We start from the raw sequence: 18,551 nt of genomic DNA, 5'->3' as shown, positions 1-18,551 counted from the left end.
AACGTGACTTTAAACCGCCTGCGTCACGCTGCCACGGTTCCCTCTCCGGCTGCCCGGCGTTTGTCCCCGCAATGCCGCTACTATGCTTTCGAGTCGGGGCAGTAGCTGAAGGATGCAGCTGTCAATAACCCAGCTTTGTAGCCGAAGTGTCGCCATGCAGAACAAAGTCCGAGTCTGGTTCGGACTAGTCACCAACACTGGCCCGAGGTGTGCGCTTCCCAGGTGGACGGGGTGCATGTGATTTGATTCACCCAGACACGACTGTCGGGTCGCATTAACGAGCGGAGGGACCCCCGCACCTTTCCCTGCCCCGTAAAGAGGGATCAGCGCTTCTCGAGTGTCCAAGAAAAGGCGGCGTGGAGGCTGAGATGACGCCGCTCCACAGGAAGCGCTGGGTGGCGCTCTGGATCGCAGGTGTCTGGCAGTGCTTTGGACCTTTCCGTCCAGCTGACGCGACATCGTCGCCCGAAAGCTGTCTTATTTCATAATTTAAGTTAAGATGGTCTCGCACTATGCTGAAGTTACCTAACGACCGCGATCTTCCAACGAAAACAGATATGCAAATTACAGATTACAGTACTAAGTTATGTGTAAATAGCATCAGATCAATACTGCCCTGGTTTCCTATTAATGGCGACTTCTACCTTTTCAGGGGCCGTAGTCAAAGCTTTATTTGGGAAGCAACCCTAACAAAAATACTGATGATCATTTCATTTTCTCAGTAACGTAGGTAATTCGGGAGCCCAGGCAGCTGCCTATATAGCATATAGCTAGATTCAGCACTGTTTCCTACGACCACAACACCTTTAGAAGCAGTATTTGTTTTATTATTGTGTTACCCATGTAGGCCTAGATTCATCCGTAAATTATCTGTTATGTGCTTTCGAGACACTCATTTCGTTCAAGCATTTGAGTATGTTCGGTGGGCACTAAGTTAAAGGGGTTTTAAAAATGCTTAAAACGACGAGGGAGGAATTAAATAAAAATCCATCCAGCAGGGGAAAACTTTCATAGGTACCAGAACGCCGCGCAGAACTATTCTGTTACTCCTCCTGGCGGTGAAAATGGTGTATGGCTCCATTTTTACCACGTGCCTTTGCCTTTTTCGTCTTTTTCATTAAGTTGTTTCAAGCATATAAACTACGTAGAGGAGGCGGTCATTGCTGTTTCTCTGCTCATGTGGAATATTACCCTTTCTCTTTATGTGATCCTGCGTACGCCAGTCAAAAACAGATTAGATTAATATTGGCGTAACTCGTTTAGCTGAAGCCGTGTGATGGCAAAGACTGGCCAGTCTGATCCACAGACACAGGCAGAAGCCCGGGTCTGGTTTAGTAACTGTGTTAGCAGGTTGGTGGGAAAAGGTTGGGCCATATATTGTTGAAGAAAAAAGCCAGGATGACGTAGTTATTGTCCAGAAGGTCGGGCTGCCCTTGCCTCCCTCCTTTTTATTCTCCACAGCGAACACTGTGGCATCTACAGTAAGCCACAGAAATGCTGTGCAGCTTCACAGGCATACAGGCTCGTGGAGTGAAGATGGGAGAGAGACAGCCACACAGCGTGAAAGGCAGCAGTGCCCAAATTACCCCGTGAGTTAGAGTGGGACCTGGGACAGTATCAGTATCATGGGAGTCGGGGGGGGGGCTCCTTCAGATAAGTGGGCCCCCTCAAACCGGTGTCTGTTCAGGTAATGGTTGGCCACCCCCTAGTCGACAACTTTTACCTTTGGCAACCCCCAACCCTCACCCGTCAACACAAAATTCAAGCACTGGTGCCCCCCCCCCCCCCCGCCCCCCCCCGAATATCTTGGGCCTATTTGTTAGATTTTCCCTGTCCATAATAGGCATTAAAGAGCCCATGCCAGATTAGTGCAGGGGAGTGTCCCTGAGAGGACTTTTAAAAAGCGTGAGATGTGTGTCTGGGTGATGGGCCTGGAAATGAGAGATGGTGCTGGAGATGGAGAGAGCGGCGCTGCGGACAGGTGATAGGATAAGAGAAGGTGAGCAACTTCGAGGGCCGATGAACGGCAGGCATTCAACAGGTGGTGGAAAATCACAGAATAAATATAACGGAATTCTGCAGAGAAAAATGACTGTAGTAGAATTCTGAGGAAGTGGCGAGGCCTTTAAGAAGAGATAAGCCCAACTGCCAGGGAGCCCAGAAGGGAGCAGGGCAAGAGCATTACTATGCCAGGGCCTGGAACACAGCGACATCAGGAGTAGGAGGCCAGGGTCTCACAGCAGGAGAGCAGGAGCACAATGTCACCAGGAGCAGGCGGCAGGGTCTCACAGCAGAAGAGCAGGAGCACAATGTCACCAGGAGCAGGGGACCGGGATCTCGCAGCAGGAGCACAATGTCACCAGGTGCAGGGGACCGGGATCTCGCAGCAGGAGAGCATGAGCACAATGTCACCAGGAGCAGGGTACCGGGATCTCGCAGCAGGAGAGCAGGAGCACAATGTCACCAGGAGCAGGGGACTGGAACACAGGGAGCAGGGGACCGGGATCTCGCAGCAGGAGCACAACATTACCAGGAGCAGGCGGCAGGGTCTCACAGCAGAAAAGCAGGAGCACAATGTCACCAGGAGCAGGGCACTGGGATCTCACAGCAGGAGCAATGTCACCAGGTGCAGGGGACCGGGATCTCGCAGCAGGAGCACAATGTCACCAGGAGCAGGGTACCGGGATCTCGCAGCAGGAGAGCAGGAGCACAATGTCACCAGGAGCAGGGGACCGGGATCTCGCATCAGGAGAGCAGGAGCACAATGTCACCAGGAGCAGACGGCAGGGGCTCACAGTAGGAGAGCAAGAGCACAACATCACCAGGAGCAGGGGACCGGGATCTCGCAGCAGGAGAGCATGAGCACAATGTCACCAGGATCAGGGGACCGGGATCTCGCAGCAGGAGCACAATATTACCAGGAGCAGGCGGCAGGGTCACACAGCAGAAGAGCAGGAGCACAATGTCACCAGGAGCAGGCGGCAGGGTCTCACAGCAGGAGAGCAGGAGCACAATGTCACCAGGAGCAGGCGGCAGGGTCTCACAGCAGAAGAGCAGGAGCACAATGTCACCAGGAGCAGGGGACTGGGATCTCGCAGCAGGAGCACAACGTCACCAGGAGCAGGGGACCAGGATCTCGCATCAGGAGAGCAGGAGCACAATGTCACCAGGAGCAGGGGACCGGGATCTCGCATCAGGAGAGCAAGAGCACAATGTCACCAGGAGCATACGGCAGGGGCTCACAGCAGGAGAGCAGGAGTACAATGTCACCAGGAGCAGGGGGCCGGGATCTCGCATCAGGAGAGCAGGAGCACAACATCACCAGGAGCAGACGGCAGGGGCTCACAGTAGGAGAGCAGGAGCACAACATCACCAGGAGCAGTAGGTGTGACACAACAGTACTAACAACTACAACACCATATCTCCCCTAGTTGTACATCATTTTGGATAAATGTATCTGATAAATAAATGTGAAGTACCAGTGCAAGACAAAAAAGCCCATTAGAGACATTTGTGCATTTTGCCAAAAGAATGAGAGGTCTCCCGAGCCGCTCTCCCCCAGGACTGAGCCTCTCCCGAGCCGCTCTCCCCCAGGGCTGAGCCTCTTCCGAGCCGCTCTCCCCCAGGACTGAGCCTCTCCCGAGCCGCTCTCCCCCAGGGCTGAGCCTCTCCCGAGCCGCTCTCTCCCAGGACTGAGCCTCTCCCGAGCCGCTCTCTCCCAGGACTGAGCCTCTCCCGAGCCGCTCTCTCCCAGGACTGAGCCTCTCCCGAGCCGCTCTCTCCCAGGACTGAGCCTCTCCCGAGCCGCTCTCTCCCAGGACTGAGCCTCTCCCGAGCCGCTCTCTCCCAGGACTGAGCCTCTCCCGAGCCGCTCTCTCCCAGGGCTGAGCCTCTCCCGAGCCGCTCTCCCCCAGGGCTGAGCCTCTCCCGAGCCGCTCTCTCCCAGGACTGAGCCTCTCCCGAGCCGCTCTCTCCCAGGGCTGAGCCTCTCCCGAGCCGCTCTCCCCCAGGGCTGAGCCTCTCCCGAGCCGCTCTCCCCCAGGGCTGAGCCTCTCCCGAGCCGCTCTCCCCCAGGGCTGAGCCTCTCCCGAGCCGCTCTCCCCCAGGACTGAGCCTCTCCCGAGCCGCTCTCCCCCAGGACTGAGCCTCTCCCGAGCCGCTCTCTCCCAGGGCTGAGCCTCTCCCGAGCCGCTCTCCCCCAGGGCTGAGCCTCTCCCGAGCCGCTCTCTCCCAGGGCTGAGCCTCTCCCGAGCCGCTCTCCCCCAGGACTGAGCCTCTCCCGAGTCGCTCTCTCCCAGGACTGAGCCTCTCCCGAGCCGCTCTCCCCCAGGACTGAGCCTCTCCCGAGCCGCTCTCCCCCAGGACTGAGCCTCTCCCGAGCCGCTCTCTCCCAGGACTGAGCCTCTCCCGAGCCGCTCTCCCCCAGGACTGAGCCTCTCCCGAGCCGCTCTCTCCCAGGACTGAGCCTCTCCCGAGCCGCTCTCCCCCAGGGCTGAGCCTCTCCCGAGCCGCTCTCCCCCAGGACTGAGCCTCTCCCGAGCCGCTCTCCCCCAGGGCTGAGCCTCTCCCGAGCCGCATTCCCCTTATAAACACTGCAGACGTTTTGCTTCTCTATTATTATAGAGTCTATCTATCTATTCTCTGTTATTTCTGAAATCCTTTCCCAATAGGCTTTTAATCTTGTCTAATTTTAGCTGCTGTTTTGACTGCTTGTCATGCAGTTTTTCTTGTAAATGTACTTTGGGGCAACTATGCTGGGAAAGGTATAAAAATAACGTTAATTAAATTTACTTTAATTGAACAATGGGATCAGGTCTCGTTCTGGAAGAAGCGATAAGTGAATCATATTAACAGGCATATCCTGCTATTTGGAACACATGCATTTATGTGTGTTCCCCCTGCTGGCCACAAAAGTTATTGCACTCAATATGAGATAATTGAGTTTACATTTACGGAATTTGGAAGATGCCCTTAGCCAAAGTGACTTTAATAAGTGCTTAGGAGTCCCATCAATGAATACATTCTGATACTCATTCAATAGAACCCGACTAAGAATACCGTCACTCTAAGTTTTTTTAGGTAGGAGCCTGCCTGTCCACTTCTGGCTATGCAGGCGAACATCAGTGTTTTTAATCTAATGTGGGCAGCTACATGAAGCCAGGTGAGAGACCGTAGCAGTGGTGTGGTGCGGAAGCATTGGGGAAGGTTAAAAACGAGTCGACAGCTGCATTCCGGATCAGTTGCAGAGGAAAGTTGGCCCTCTGAGGCAGACCTGCTAGGAGCGAGTGACAGTAGTCTAGTCTTAGGATGATGAGAGATTGATACCTGAGTGATCTGAGTGGAAATAAATGGACAAACACTTCTGATGTTGAAGAGGAGAAATCGATATGAGCGGGAAGGATTAGCAATGTGAGAGGAAAAGGACAGGTGACTGTCGATGAGTGTCCCACGGTTCCGGCTGGTGTCCAAAGGAGAAATCAGGGAGTTCCTTATGTAGGAGATGCTGAAGCATCACGTTCCGCTAATCCTTTAGCCAGCTACGATCTTCTCAATTTTCTCATGAACTACTTACGTTGTTACTTAGTTTTTAGAAGTATACCAGCCCTCTTAGTGACTGCAGCACACCAGCAATCTGAAAGGCCTCCGTTGGACCATACCGGAAGATCCCTGTGGAAGGATGTGTGTGTGTGTGTATGTGAGGATACTCTGGGTACCTCTGTGTGTGTGTGTGTGTGTGTGTGTGTGTGTGTGTGTGTATGTGAGGATACTCTGGGTACCTCTGTGTGTGCGTGTGTGTGTGTGTGTGTATGTGAGGATACTCTGGTTACCTCTGTGTGCGTGTGTGTGTGTGTGTGTGAGGATACTCTGGGTACCTCTGTGTGCGTGTGTGTGTGTGTGTGTGTGTGTATGTATGTGAGGATACTCTGGGTACCTCTGTGTGCGTGTGTGTGTGTGTGTGTGTGTGTGTGTGAGGATACTCTGGGTACCTCTGTGTTTGTGTGTGTGTGTGTGTGTGTGTGTGTGTATGTGAGGATACTCTGGGTACCTCTGTGTGTGTGTGTGTGTGTGTGTGCGTGTGTGTGTGTGTGTGTGTGTGTGAGGATACTCTGGGTACCTCTGTGTGTGTGTGTGTGTGTGTGTGTATGTGAGGATACTCTGGGTACCTCTGTGTGTGTGTGTGTGTGTGAGGATACTCTGGGTACCTCTGTGTGCGTGTGTGTGTGTGTGTATGTGTGTGTGTGTGTGTGTGTGAGGATACTCTGGGTACCTCTGTGTGTGTGTGCGTGTGTGTGTCCGCTTGCTGTATGAAACCCATCTTCCATTATCCGCTTGATCAACTGGGCAGGAACGGCCGATTTAAAGCTGGGCCCTGAGTACAGATGAGATCGTGTTTCCTGTGCCTGCTACCTCTCCATTTTATCTGAATAACATTCATTCCACAAATAGACTCAGGTGCAATTACATGCTCGCACTAATATGATTAGGAGAAGACCTCCATTCCATATCCAGACTGTGATTGTGCCTGAAGATCAGGCAGCATTATGGTCACTGCTTTGGACTTTTGCCTCCCAATGGATGCTTTTCTGGAGCACTTCACTGTCATTTAATGGTTTCGGTGGAAACTGCTGGACATTACGGGATTTTCACAGATGTATGGTGATTCATTCAGTAATGTAAGTGTATATTGCTATGGAGCGAGAGACAGAATGCACCAGCATGGACTGACATCATCGACAGGACTGAGCACGTGCGAGACGAGAGGATGGGCGCATAATCGTCGCCATCACACACAATCAAATGAGAGCAGTCAGGTGACCTGCGTGACCGGGCGCGTAAGCTAATAACAGCCAGGGGGGAGTTGGGGGGGTGTCAGTGCTGCACTCCATCATGAGTTATCGGATGTGACCTTGGATAGCCTCAAATATTCACCCCCCCAATCTGGGGGATCCATCTCAGCAGCAGTGCTCTCTTGTTGCCTAGGAGTCATGGGCACAGAACCCAAGACATCTGATCAATCGGTGATCTTCCGATCAGAGGCACAGCATCCTGACGCACTGAAGCACCCAATACCTCAGGAGCCACGAGTCCTTTAGTAGCATCTCACTCACCATCAGCAGGATGATAAATCCATGCGGGTCTCAGACCATTAACACCAACACAAAAGTATGACCTTCATGTCTACCACAGGACACAGAAAATGTTTTAATGCTGCTCTCATCCAGAGCAAGGCAGCACCTCAAACACAGTCAGAGGCAGTCACCTCACACAAACGGAGGCAGTCACCTCACACAAACGGAGGCAGTCACCTCACACAAATGGAGGCAGTCACCTCACACAGTCAGAGGCAGTCACCTCACACAAACAGATGCAGTCACCTCACACAAACGGATGCAGTCACCTCACACAAACGGAGGCAGTCACCTCACACAAACGGAGGCAGTCACCTCACACAAACGGAGGCAGTCACCTCACACAGTCAGAGGCAGTCACCTCACACAGTCAGAGGCAGTCACCTCAAACACAGTCAGAGGCAGTCACCTCACACAAACAGAGGCAGTCACCTCACACAGTCAGAGGCAGTCACCTCACACAAACAGATGCAGTCACCTCACACAAACGGAGGCAGTCACCTCACACAAACGGATGCAGTCACCTCACACAAATGGAGGCAGTCACCTCACACAAACAGAGGCAGTCACTTCACACAAACAGAGGCAGTCACCTCACACAAACGGAGGCAGTCACCTCACACAAACAGAGGCAGTCACCTCACACAAACAGAGGCAGTCACCTCACACAAACAGATGCAGTCACCTCACACAAACGGAGGCAGTCACCTCACACAAACAGATGCAGTCACCTCACACAGTCAGAGGCAGTCACCTCACACAAACAGAGGCAGTCACCTCACACAGTCAGAGGCAGTCACCTCAAAGACATTTGGCAGGTGCCTCAAATATGGATGGAGGTGGTCACCTCGATCATAGACAGAGGCGGTTACTTCCAACACAGACAGAGATGGTCACCTCAAACACAGACAGAGGCAGATGCCTCAAACACAGACAGAGGCAGACGCCTCAAACACAGACAGAGGCAGACGCCTCAAACACAGACAGAGGCAGACACCTCAAACACAGACAGAGGCAGACACCTCAAACACAGACAAAGGCAGACGCCTCAAACACAGACAAAGGCAGCTACATCAAGAAAAAATGCCTCATTCTTTTTTTTTACTGTCCTAGAGTGGGGATGGCAGGCAAGGTTACCACGTCCACTCAGGACCTGGCGAGCCCTACAGGACAAAAACATACCAATGCTGGCTAACAGGGATCTGTGACTGTGAGGGTCCAACAGGGGGCACTGTATGAGACTTCCAAAGGGCACTGTGGTCCCTGACAGTCAACACTAAGGCCCCAAACACTCACAAGTAAAGGCCAGTCAGGGATGGACCTAAATATAGGCACAAGAAAAGGAATAATTAAAAATGGAATTTTAAATTAAGGACTTCATTTTTGTTTTCATTTTAGTATTAATGGGATTTTTGCCGAGATATATGAAATAATGTAACAAAGACTAAATCTGATTGAGAAGGCGGAATTTGGACCACTCCACTGGATCATTCACTGCATGCCTGAATGCAGCTGGACGGGATGCCAGTCCATTGTAACATTCACTGCATGCCTGAATGCAGCTGGGTGGGATGAAAGTCCATTGGAGCATTCACTGCACACATGAATGCAGCTGGGAGGGATTCCAGTTCACTGGAGCATTCACTGCACACATGAATGCAGCTGGGAGGGATGCCAGTCCACTGGAGCATTCACTGCATGCCTGAATGCAGCTGGGCAGGATACCAGTCCATTAGAACATTCATTGCACGCCGGAATGCAACTGGGCAGGATGCTAATCCACTGGAGCATTCACTGCATGCCTGAATGCAGTTTTGCGAGATGCCAGTCCATTAGAACATTCATTGCACGCCGGAATGCAGCTGGGCAGGATGCTAATCCACTGGAGCATTCACTGCACGCCTGAATGCAGCTGTGCCAGATGCCAGTCCATTGGAGCATTCACTGCACACCTGAATGCGGCTGGGCGGGATGCCAGTCCATTGGAGCATTCACTGCACTCCTGAATGCAGCTGGGCTGGATGCCAGTCCACTGGAGAATTCACTGCATAACAGAATGCAGTACACTTTGATAATAATAACCTATGGCCCTCATAAATGCTTTCCCTTACTGATACAGCCAAAGGCCAGAGCAGCTGATGCCTGATGCTATACTGTTAATGGTTTAAGTTTCAAACCTGCCATCCCCTACTAGACAGATGCTCCTTTATAATGGCAGAAGCCTCTGTGTGAAGGCTTTGTGGCAGTGTGCTGTCCTCCCTGTGTGAAGGCTTTGTGGCAGTGTGCTGTCCTGCATGTGCGAAGGTTCTGTGGCATGTGCTGTCCTCCCTGTGTGAAGGTTCTCCGGCAGTGTGCTGTCCTCCCTGTGTGAAGGCTTTCTGGCAGTGTGCTGTCCTCCCTGTGTGAAGGTTCTCTGGCAGTGTGCTGTCCTCCCTGTGTGAAAGCTCTGTGGCAGTGTGCTGTCCTCCCTGTGTGAAGCTTCTCTGACAGTGTGCTGTCCTCCCTGTGTGAAGGCTTTCTGGCAGTGTGCTGTCCTCCCTGTGTGAAGGTTCTCTGGCAGTGTGCTGTCCTCCCTGTGTGAAGGCTCTCTGGCAGTGTGCTGTCCTCCCTGTGTGAAGCCTCTCTGGCAGTGTGCTGTCCTCCCTGTGTGGGGTCTGTATGCTCACAAAGAGGCTTATTTATATTGATGTATTGAACCTTATTTATTTATGTGCACCCTCCAAGACACTTCAGGGCACTGAGTATGATAAAGCAGAATAACAGATATGAGATAATGTGGAAAAAGGCCAAATACGGTATAAATGAAGGTGGAAGATCAGCCCAGGAGCAGATGGCTGAGTGTTTAAGAAAGAGCTAATGAGAAAAAGATGAGTTCTGAGTGGAACCTCAAGCACTGTTCGAGACACACAGGACCGTAGATTAAGAGGGAGCCTGCAAGAGCCTTGGGCACAATGCATTTAAAACTGGTCACTCATGGAAACCGACTGGGGGAGAGCAGAATGGTACTGTCACCAGAGAAGGGCTAGCAGGTCATGGCAGGCAATGGTCCTGGACAAGACGTAAATAAGGGCAGTCCAAGAGAGGAGTGCTGGGAGGCGCAGGGAGAGAGACACAGAAATGTGGCCTGATCTCACAGTCCCAGCTGAACCGCCTACACCAGGCTAGTGCAGTGCAGGGATATGTGTGGTGCAGGTTTACGTGCGGTACAGGGACGTGTACAGTGCGGGGAAATTTTCATTACAAGGACATGTGCTGTGCAGGGATATATACGGTGCAAGAACGTGTTTAGTACAAGGATGTATGTGGTGCAGGGATGTGTGCAGTGCAGGGACATGTGCGGTGCAAGGACATGTGCTGTGCAGGGATGCATGCAGTGCAAGGACGCACTTGGTGCAGGGACACATGTGTAGCAGGGATACATGCAGTGCAGGGATGTGTGCAGTGTGTGCTGTGTGATTATGCGTGCAGTACAGGGATGTATGCCGTGCAGGGATGCATGCAGGTAGTGGACATGTGTGGTACAGGGACATCTGTGGTGCTAGAACATGTGCAGTATAGGGCCACATGTGGCGTGAGAACGTGTGCAGTGCAGCGCACATGCGATGCAGGGACATGTGCAGTGCAAGGGCGCGTGCGGTGCAGGGACATGTGCAGGGACACATACAATGCATGTACGTGTGCGATGCAGGGACGTGTGTGGTGAAAGGATTCATGCGATGTAAGAATGTGTGCAATGCAGGGTGCGAGGATGTGTGCGGTACGAGGACGTGTGCGGTACGAGGACGTGTGCAGTACGAGGACGTGTGCGGTACGAGGACGTGTAAGGTGCTACTATATTGAAAAAAAAGGAGGCTGAAATTTGAAAGGTCACCATCAGGAGAAGCTTAAAAAGAAAGGTTAGCGGCTAATGCTAGCGGCAGCAAGAATGACTTTAGAAGCTGGTGGCAACAGTCTTGTGATTGGTGAAATCACACAGCACGCTTTAGAAATTTTTACTCCTTGTGAAAAGGTACATACCAGTGGCAGACATGCTCAGCACTCTGGGGAGGCACTCTGGTAGCAATTACAGCCAGAGAAGTCCAGCTGGACAGGCCCACATCAACTTTCCACACCAGCTAACGGTGATTTTTGCCAGTTTTTCTTGGCAGATAAGGAGCTGGTTGTAGAGAGCAGTCAGGAGATTTTTCCATAGATTATCTCTACAGTTTCTGCCAGGACTCCCCCTGAAGCACTAAAGATCTTTTGATTTCTTATCAATACACTACTGTGCAGTTTTTTAACTCCCGTTGTTTGTTGTTAGACATTTTCCTGTTCTTCTCTTGTGTGGAATTTTCCTTCACTTATAAAACTCTCCGCAGTTTCCACTGAGAGGCAGATAGGACACTGCCTCTGATTGGTTAGAACTGGCATTAGGGGAATTCATTCATCATAAGCAAATGGAAGATTGAGAGTGGCTGGGCTTTTAAAATATCCTACTGAATTTATTTAATTAGATTTATTAAATTCAAGGTTTGCCTGAGAGAGCTCTAAAAGAATATATCTTTGTATAAGAAAAAAAAAAACTTTGATAAACGCGATTTTGTGTTAAATTATAATTCGCTGCTATTTTTGTCAAGAAGAATCAACTTGTAACCGAATTTTAACCAATAAGACCTTAATAAGAAAGCATGTCTCTGAGTCATTATCCATCCACCCATCTTTGCTCCTCTTCTCCTTGTCAGGACGGCACTGGCAGTGGGCAGAGCAGTTCACGCCAGGCCTCTTTGCAAGGCTACACTCTCTGGCTATTTCTCAGGGATTTTCTGATGTTCCTTAGGCCCTCCCCGGTGTCCTGGGTCTGCTCCGTGGCCCCCGCCCCATGGAACCTGCCCAGAACGTCTTCCTTGGGAGCCAGCTGGGTGGACCCCTTATGAAATGCCCGGACAATCCCCGCTGGCTCCTCCAGATCCGAAGGAAAGGTGATTCTTTATTCATGTCACTTTTTACACTGAACACTACTCCCCAGCTCAGACCTGGGCTGCTAGGTCATCCCACCCCTCTAAGCAGGGACGCTGCCCAGGGGCCCTTGGGATGCAGGGGGCCCTTGGGGCCCCTAGCCCAAAACAATTTGCAACGCTTATCAACAATGTATTTTTGTTTGTCTATTTTAGAAGGCCTACATTCTTTGATCCTCTGCCTACAAGGGCCCCTGACCCTATAGGGAGGGCGTTTGGCTGCCAAGGGCCCTTGAATTGTGGTGGTTGTGGTGGTGGTGCTGGTGATGGTGGTGGTGGTGGTGTGGGGGGGGGCCCTCGCGAACTTTTTGCCCAGGGGCCCACACAACCCATAATCCGTCCCTGCCTCTAAGTATGAGCGAGACTCCAGGTTCCTGAACCGCTTTTCCTGTCAGCAGACTCAGACCCCCCCCCCCCCCCCCCCCACCGAAGACAGCACCATGGACACCGATTTTGGAGATGCTGGCTGCTTCACAGTCAACCGAAGCCTCTGGAGATAAGGTCAGAAAAGGCCAAAAGGGAAGTATCTGTCAGTAGCAGGACATTTAGCCTCTAGCGCCCCCTACTGGACGCCTCTCCAGTGCCTCGATGTCATGCCCATAAACATCACAAACCGCAGTGAACAGCCAGCACTTGCCTCTGCACTCAGATCTGTTGAGAGCCGCCCACATTGTCATTGAGTCCTTTTCATTTTCATGATTTAATTATCCTTCCCCAATAAACCTTTTGGCTTGACTCATAGTACATTTGTAAATATAATTCCTGACCGGGGCATGAGAAAAAAGAAAGCAGTCATTAACAGTGTAATGAAACAGGACACAGGTCACCTGATCACCTGACCCCACCTCCTCAGGAATTGGCCACGCCTCCATTTCTCACATATATATTCTCTCTTTAAATAAAGCACATCAGGCTGTGAGGTGGGACAAGGGGTCACACTATAATAATACTTACCAGTAGGGGGCACCATTCTCTGTGCTGATAATGTAATGTTGGGAATGGGGTACTGGACTGTAGAGGGCGCTCATGCGGGGCACTTTGTCATCGTCTGAGCAGGAGTGCGAGCCGTGGTCTACCGGCCAAAATCTGACTCAGGCCTTGTGGAAAAACCGAGGCCATGTCATCATCCTGAGCAAACAACAGGCGAAAGGAGTCTGTACTTCGTCATCCACAGCCGACATCAAGGAGTGAGTGGGATTCAAAATGGCCACCGACCAGGTGGCATGGGTCCTGGCCAGAAACAAGACAAGCACACCCATTATACAGATGTACACATTCATTCATACTGTATTATCCATCCATTTTCCAAACCGCTTATCCTACTGGGTCGCGGGGGGTCCGGAGCCTATCCCGGAAGCAATGGGCACGAGGCAGGGAACAACCCAGGATGGGGGGCCAGCCCATCGCAGGGCACACTCACACACCAGTCACTCACACATGCACATCTATGGGCAATTTAGCAACTCTAATTAGCCTCAGCATGTTTTTGGACTGTGGGGGGAAACCGGAGTACCCGGAGGAAACCCCACGACGACATGGGGAGAACATGCAAACTCCACACACATGTGACTCAGGCGGAGACTCGAACCCAGGTCCCAGAGGTGTGAGGCAACAGTGCTAACCACTGCACCACCATGCTGCCCCCTCACCCTAACCACTGCACCACCATGCCGCCCCCCTCACCCTAACCACTGCACCACCATGCCGCCCCCCCTCACCCTAACCACTGCACCACCATGCCGCCCCCCTCACCCTAACCACTGCACCACCATGCCGCCCCCCTCACCCTAACCACTGCACCACCATGCTGCCCCCCTCACCCTAACCACTGCACCACCATGCCACCCCCTCACCCTAACCACTGCACCACCATGCCGCCCCCCTCACCCTAACCACTGCACCACCATGCCACCCCGACTGTATTCTTCTTTTTATTATTATTATTATTGTCGTTATTGTTATTATTATTATTGTCATTATTATTATTGTCATTATTATTATTGTCATTATTATTATTCTGCGATGGGCTGGCCCCCCATCCTGGGTTGTTCCCTGCCTCGTGCCCGTTGCTTCCGGGATAGGCTCCGGACCCCCCGCGACCCAGTAGGATAAGCGGTTTGGAAAATGGATGGATGGATTATTATTATTGTCATTATTATTATAATTATTATTATTATTGTCACCATTATTATTGTCTTTGTTGTTCTTGTCGTTGATAGTAGTAGCAGAATTAGTGGTAATAGTAATAGTATTACAGTCCATCTTTAAATGATCTACATTTCATTCGCTTGCAAGGGGACCGAGGAACCGTATTCCCTGGAGACTGAAGGGAATAACGCCTCTTCACGGTGGGCAGGACAATATCAGCAAGGGGGGCCCAGCGCATTACTTGTGATTTTCTGAAAATATATGATCCAAACATGTGTCTCAGCTTGAGCCTCTCTCAGGGACCCCCCGCCCCCCCCACATCCCTCTCATGATTTGCATTAGACTCTGGTAAATGACACAGATCGACTGAGTCCATGTCTGCCAGGCAGCGAGGGACGTCAGACCACCCAGATTCCTGTCCACCATGTCAGGGCACTGCTAATCAAACCGTTCATCAAATATAAACTAGCATAGCGTGCTGCCGCAGGTCTTAGATTTTGCAGGGGAATGTTGGCGATAAAGTGCTTGCACCAGTTGTTGAATCATGACCTGTCACAGCATAGGCCAAGGCTACAACCACAAGAAGCACATGCTTCGACGTGACAGTGTTCCTGACAGTGAGCGCCATCTTGCCAGTGAGCTCCATCCTGCCAGTGAGTCCCATCCTACCAGCGAGCTCATCCTGCCAGTGAGCCCCATCCTGCCAGTGAGCCCTATCCTGCCAGCGAGCTCCATCCTACCAGCGAGCTCATCCTGCCAGTGAGTCCCATCCTTCCAGTGAGCTCATCCTGCCAGTGAACCCCATCCTGCCAGTGAGCCCTATCCTGCCAGCAAGCTCCATCCTGCCAGTGAGCCCCATCCTGCCAGTGAGCTCCATCCTGCCAGCGAGCTCATTGTGAAGTGAAAGAGAGAGATGGAGGGAGTGCCAAGAGAGGTAGAGTGGCGAGAGAAATGGAGACAGAGGGAAAGAAAGTAAGTAAAGCAGAGGGAGAGAGATGACATGAGGCTCATAACTGGCCCCCCAACTCTCCTCTCAGCAGGATCCATGCTGGCTTCCTGCACCTGTGGCCATTTCCCCAGGTGTAGTGGAATCCCAGCCCTGTACAGTCCTGAAATGAAAGCTCCTACCCGAGACCTTGCGACCAAACCCAACCCCCCCCCCCCCCCCGCCCGAATCGTGCTAGTAAATCTAAAACCCAACCCAAACTCAAAATTGTGGAAATATTAGTCATATGTACATGTGGAGACATTTGTGAGATTTTGCCACATTTCTTCCATTGCTAATCAGACGCTTGCTTGGTAGCTGGTAGATGGGAGGGTAAGGAAGAAGTGGGGGTGGGTTTGGAAATGAGAAAATGACTCAGCAAACACATTTGTGCATTAAAAAAAATCACGCATAAAAAATGCACCTGAGCCTGAGCTGAGCCCAAAACCCAGGACTTTGTCTGGCCCCGTCGGTCTTGGGTCGGGTCACAGACCCCAGCCCTGTAGTGACGCTTTCAACAGCTTGTGCTGGAAGATGACATCATGGCAGAGCTGTATATGTCGACATGGCGACAGTGAACCTTCACACACCTTGCAGAATGATAATATTTCAGCTGCCCTTGTCAGTGGTTTATGAAGATATCAGAGTTTTGTCATTGGTTGCAGGTTTTATTGATCATATGCCCTTCTGTCATCTAATTATTGATTTGCAAATATCCAGATTTATTTTTTTGTTGTCTGTTAATTAATGTCATTAACTGTTAGAAAAGACTTTCAGTTTTTTGTTTGTTTGTTTCATGCCACAACTCCTTCCACCACAAGTGCTCCCCTGTCATTTATCCCTCTTGCATTGCTTCAGTTGGGGGGGGCAGCATTTGATCCAGCAGGGCTTTTAAGGCACAAAGGAAGACCGATAATCTAGCCAGCCGCCCTTGCCCCGCCGCAGTTGGGGCCAAGAAAAGCAGCGCTCATCACTGACACTGTGTCCTTTCTCATACCACAAGGTCCCCGTGGGGGGGGTCTGAGTAGAGGTAATTCGGCAAAGTGGGGCCACAGAAAGAGCATAAGGATGATCGAACGGTGGCAGCTTGGCCAGAGACCTCTGTGGCACAAAACTGGCCTGGCTGAAGATCACCCCTCTGATATGGAAGATATGAAGCCTCCAAGCGTGCGGCTAAAGGGGAATGTGGGCTTGGCTGGGGTGGGATGGGGGCAGGATCATGGAGGGACCTCCCGCGTGGAAAACATAACATCACGTGATAAATGCCTTCCAGGCTGCTGCAGGGCTGGCATTCCTCATTACCTGGGCAACTGCTATTTTGTAGTACTTCCCAGGGGCCCATCAGAGCAACTAGATCAATCTGACCCTGCTACGGGGCAGTTAATGATTACCTCAACCATGCAACTGCCCTCTCGCTACACCAACCAATCACTGCTCCGCTTCTCTTCCCAGATGTCCCGCCCTGCTGTCATTGCTGGCTCCCTGATTTGTCTGTTTATAAGCCCATATGAAGGGGGAACCCCCCACCCCCAGAGCTGCCAGGCTCCCTTGCTTCCTGGAGCAGGACTCTGTGTTTACAGCTGTGCTCGTGTGACACACGCATGGGCGACCCGGAAGGAGGGACACATGGCAGAGGGAGGAAAGGGGGGGGAAAGGGGGGGGGGCCCAGGACATGGCTGCACTTCAGCCTCTGTCAGCTCCTGCAAAATGATAATTAGTTCATAAGTTAACGCTGAGGCCTGCTGTTGATTTTTGTACTTCCTGGCAGCAGCACTGTCAGCTGCAATGATGTTCTCCTGTTTCCCGATATCCCAGGTTCCAGCGAGGAGCATTTCCAGCATTGAAACTCTTTCTGACGGCTTCTTCTTCAGAATTTGAAGAATTTGAATGGAATTTCTTACCCAGAATTCCATTTCCCCCAAAGGGCGCCGGAGACGCTGACCTCAGTGGGGTTGCTTCCCCAGGTTGGGTTGATTGCAAGAACATCTCAGCATTTACGGGACATGAGCGATTCAGGCTGAGATTTGCACACTGAACAGAGTGGTGTAAAGGAGATAGCAGCATCTTTCTGGCCTGAATGTGACAGGTTCAGATCAGGAGAGGCAGCTGTACCAGTGTGTCCCTGAACAAATCTGGTCACCTCAAATGTGTCAGTGAACATCAGGACGTTTACAGAGTGCAGGTCTCCGTGGGTTTATGGAGAGGCATGTAATGTGGTAGCCTGCCATAGTGCCCGAAGTGGAGAAATATAGATGCAGTGATGATGCTTACATTTCAATGGTCTACTTTGGCATAAAAGCACAAATAAATATATTCTTGGTTTATTTATGTGTATGTTGGGGCAGGCAAGGAGACTTAGAACAAGAGTCCAGATAGTACCACAGGTAATGCCAAGGTTTATTTAGGGAACAGGGTAAACACTAAAGAAAAGGAGGTCTGTTAGGAGGTGCCGGCTTGATAGGATGGTCATACAGTTCCCTTGCATGTAGGCAGTCCTCTCAGGGTGGTCATTCTCTGGTATTCCATTGGAAGAAGGCGGTCTATCAGACTGATCAGCATGCCTTACCAATGTCTGGGTGTACGGAGTCCAGATACAGGAATCCACTCCCACAGATGGAGGGGATGTCGAAACGCAGGTCAGATCCACAAGGGATGCAGTGTCTGGGTGTGGCTCAGCCTGCCTAGCCGCCGCAATCTGCACACTGCGCACGGAAGCAGCAGGCCTGCACTGGAGGGAATCCAGAGATGAAGAACAGACTTTGATGGAGGGAGATGGCAGATGTAGCAGTGGGCATCAGTTGGCCAAGATAACCAGCTGCTGACGGATGCTTGGAGACTGATGTCATCCTGCAGACCTTCACATATATCGAAAGGTGTATGTGGGGGGAGGGGGGGCACACTGGCAGCATGAGCTTGAACTGTGCAGTGATCCTGTGATCAGTTCCTCTCTATCCACTCTGATGGGGGGGTACATGCAATAATGTGAAACAGGAGGGACGCATTAAGGCCACAGAGCTTCCAATGAGGGACCCACTCGGCACAGTTATTTCATTAGCAACAATAAACAAACAAGCCAAAGGACAAACAAACAGCCGAACAAACAGAAACGCGGCGGGGCGCCTGCCTCGGTACAGAGCGGAGGGATCCCGCTCCGAGGCCCAGAAGCCGCGGAAGGCAGCCGAACGGCCAGGCAGCCCGCGAGTCTGCGGAGTGGACCGGCGCCAACACAAGCACAGTAGGAGTGGCTCTCTCGCGTGGCCCAGCTGGAGAACAGGAAACTGAAAGGGACTTTGG

At 51.6% G+C, this 18,551-nt stretch overlaps 1 long non-coding RNA gene across 1 annotated transcript; it reads left to right on the top strand.

Moving 5' to 3' along the window:
• Positions 1-12,529: 12,529 nt before the first annotated feature.
• On the top strand, positions 12,530-14,540 carry LOC125742869 (uncharacterized). Its single transcript, XR_007398220.1, has 3 exons — positions 12,530-12,625; positions 13,181-13,311; positions 14,420-14,540. It is a non-coding gene; the product is annotated as an uncharacterized LOC125742869 (long non-coding RNA).
• The last annotated feature ends 4,011 nt before the right edge of the window (positions 14,541-18,551 follow it).

The sequence above is a fragment of the Brienomyrus brachyistius genome, chromosome 5, assembly GCF_023856365.1.
Source record: "Brienomyrus brachyistius isolate T26 chromosome 5, BBRACH_0.4, whole genome shotgun sequence".
In the NCBI taxonomy this organism is placed as follows: Eukaryota; Metazoa; Chordata; class Actinopteri; order Osteoglossiformes; family Mormyridae; genus Brienomyrus; species Brienomyrus brachyistius.
This window is presented reverse-complemented; position numbering and strand designations above follow the sequence as displayed.